Here is a 3608-nt window from a genome sequence, read left to right on the forward strand (position 1 = left end):
TCTGGACATCCTTCCCCCTTGCTGCTCTCCACTACAGCAGCCAGGAAGCCAAACACGTACTTCTCCCATGTGGCTATGAGTGACTCTGAGTTCCAGTTCTGGCCCATGAGTTGTAGTGGAAACCTGCTGGGAGAATTTCTGGGGAGTTCCTCATAACTTAGGACAGATGCAGCTGGCACAGCCTTTCCGCTCCCCTCCTTTTCCTGCCTTGAATGTGGATGAGATGGCAACGGCTGTACTAGCCATCTTGCAGCCATGAAGAAAAGTGCAAAACAACTGCAGAGATGTCAGCATTGAGCCACTGAACCAACACCAGTCACTGCCTACCTCTGGATTTCTTGCTATGTGAGAAAATAAAACTTAATTGGTTTAAGCTATTGTTGGCTCAGTTTTCTATTCCTTATGGCTTAATATTTCCCAAATAATACATTCTTGAGCTGTATAAACAAGCTGCTGTCATGTCAGCTCTGACTTATGATGACGCCATGTGTGTCAGAGTTGAACTGTTGGTCTGATTTTTTTTGGGTAGCTTGCCAGGCCTTTCTTCCGCTGTGCCTCTGGGTGGCCTTGAACATTTAATAGCTGCTGAGCACATTAACCATTTGCACCACACAGAGACTTCCCTGAGCTAAGTGCTGAGGATATAAGGGAGAACAAAGAAGGTATGGGCCTTCTCCTAATCAAACTTAAAATCTAGCGTGAGAGACAGAAAAAAATGTAAATGAATACACGTCCAGTAATTACAAATGGTGGTTTATGTTATAAAGGTAAAAAAAAAAAACAATGCTATGATAGAGAACTACAGGAGGGGCCCTGCTTTAGACAGTGGGGTTGTTGAAGGCCTCTCTAAAGAGGAGGGGGTTAAATTAGGACTGAAAGGATAAGAAGACCCAATCATCTAAAAAGGAGGTGAAAAGGGTTTCAGAAAGACAGAACAGCTAGCGCATGGGCCCTGGGGCAAGAAAGAAATGGAGCTTGGATTTTAGTCTAAGTGCAAAAGAGGGTTTTTAAGCAAAGACCCCTCTGGATGTTGTATAGAAACGGACCAAAGGGAGGTAAGAGTGGGACTATGGAGACAGGTAGGAGGCCATTGCAGGAGTCCAGGTAACAAGGATGATGACCGTCCTAGGATGATGCCAGCAGAGATGGACTCAAGGTGTATTCAGGATGTGTGTCAGTAGCACTTACTGATAGAGTGCTCAACCCTTTCTGATCACCTCATCCTTTTAGATTTTCTGACTTTCCTCCTATACCACTGGCCATTTCTTTTTGATCTCTGCCAGGCTCTTCTCCTCTGCTCTTCACATAAATACTGGGGTTCACCTGGGTTCTTACCTAGATTCTCTTCTTACCCTATAGCCTTTCCCGGGGTGAGTTCATAATTCATCCACTCTACCTATATACAGTAGTGATGATATCTAACCATATATCTCCAGGTTGGGTTTCTTTTTTTGGCATCAGACCATACACTCCACTGCTCACTAGATAGCCTCAACTTGGATGCTCTGCAGGTCTAAACACCCTCTTTGGGCCCTGCCGCCCCATCATCCTGCTTCTCATCTGTGCTCCCTGCCTCAAGGAGTGGTAGCCTCATCCACCCACATGCTCAGGCCAAATCCTGGTCATTGCACATGACCCTGTCTCCCTCAGCTCACTCACCGATTAATCACCAACTCCTGTTGAAGCTCTCTCTCCCTCCAAACTGTCCACTTCTCTCTGTTCCCATTGCCATGATCCTCTGATAGCCACCATCATCTTTAGAGTTTTGTGACTTGTCTCTTTGCCTCCAGTCATATCCCCTTCCAATCCATTTCCACACTGTGCACGGATTTTCCTCTCTAAAATATGATGGTGTCATGTGCCTGCTCAAAGCCCTTCACTTACTTTCCAATTTCCTTAAGATAAATAAAATACCCTTGACACGACATAAGCATGTCATAGCAACACATAAGCCTCCATTGACAGATGGGTGGTAGCTGTGTATGCGGTTCATTGCTTGGCTGTCCCTATGGCTACACTTTCGCTTTGGCCCTGAGTTCATCGTGGGAGCATATGGGACCCTCAGCCCAGGGTCCCCCTCATGTGTGCGTGTGGATGGAGCTAGAACCTCCCTCAGAGTCTGCATATGGAGTAAGTAGAGAGATACACGTGAGGCACCAGCATGGTAACTGGTGGTTTTTAACCACAGATCTTTGGCAGTGATCATGGAAGGCTGTTATTCTGAAATGCTTCCACAAAAGGAGCTGGTATAGCTCTCATCCCTCTTTAGAAAATCGCACTTTATGTTCAGTAAGAACCCTTCATGGCGAGGATTAAAGCCCATTTTTTTTCCTTAGTGAGCACTCCACAGGGCCCTTACTGCTCATTTAGTAACCTGCGAGGAGTGCTGGTGGGTGCTGAGGTGGGCTTCTCATGGAGAACCTTTCCAGCTGTGCTAGGGTAGGGCTGCTGACAGGATGGAGCCCAGGTGAACTCTGGGAGCATCAGTGTGTCCTCTGCGCAGCCCCGTGATCCATCTTCCATCCACACTCATATACAAACTCTGTTCTCGCTCACATCCTTTCCTCACCTCCCACTCACAGCCTTGGGTCCCCTTTCTTTCTCTTTGGCCAAACTGCAGATTGTTTCTATCTACCTCAGCTAATGAAACTGGAGCCCAGCTTTTTCAAAACTTATCTCCTCACTCTGAATAAATTCTCCTGGCAAATTTTTTCTGTCTCTAGGGATGTCTGTGTACCCACACTGTGATGATTTTCTCCTTAGTTTGCTCTTGTGACTTCTGGAACCCTTTGTGTACCGAAGCTGTAAACACTCTTGACTCTCAGCTTATAATCGTGGAATCACTACAAAACAATCACAATAAAATGTCTAGATTTAGAGATATTTAGGCTTGTGATGCATGTTCTCCTACCATGGGTTTATATTCTGAAGGAGTTTGGAACTCTAAACATAGGATTCCTGCTACAATCAAATCCAAATCAAGCCACTGAGTCGATTCCGACTCAAAGTGACCCTATAGGACAGAGTAGAACTGCCTCACAGGTTTCCAAGGGTGTAATCTTTACAGAAGCAGACTGCCACATCTTTCTCCCATGGAGCTACTGGGTAGGTTCGAACCACTGACCTTTTGGTTAGCAGCCAAGTACTTAACCACTGTGCCAGTAGAGCTCCTGTTAAACACCTTAAACTGTTGCTGTTGTTAGCTGCTATTGAGCCGGTCCCCGACCCATGGCGACCCCATGCACCACGCACGACAATGCTGCCCGGTCCTGTACCATCCTCACGATCACTTGTGGATCGGATCACTGTGATCCACAGGGTTTTACTTTGGGTGATTTGTGGAAGTAGGTCATCAGGCCTTTCTTCCTGATCCATCTCAGTCTGGAAGCTCTGCTGAAACCTGTTCAGCACCACAGCAACATGCGAGCCCCCACTGACAGACGAGCGGTAGCTTCGCATGAGGTCCATTGGGAATGGAACCCAGGTCTCCCGTGCTGGAGGCGAGAATTCTACCACGGAGCCACCATTGCCCCCATCTCCCACAATGGTACTCGTAACTACATTCTCTGTAAGACTGTAGAACCTTAGAAATAATTATGATTCGTCTC

This window comes from Elephas maximus, chromosome 4, assembly GCF_024166365.1.
Source record: "Elephas maximus indicus isolate mEleMax1 chromosome 4, mEleMax1 primary haplotype, whole genome shotgun sequence".
Lineage (NCBI taxonomy): Eukaryota > Metazoa > Chordata > Mammalia > Proboscidea > Elephantidae > Elephas > Elephas maximus.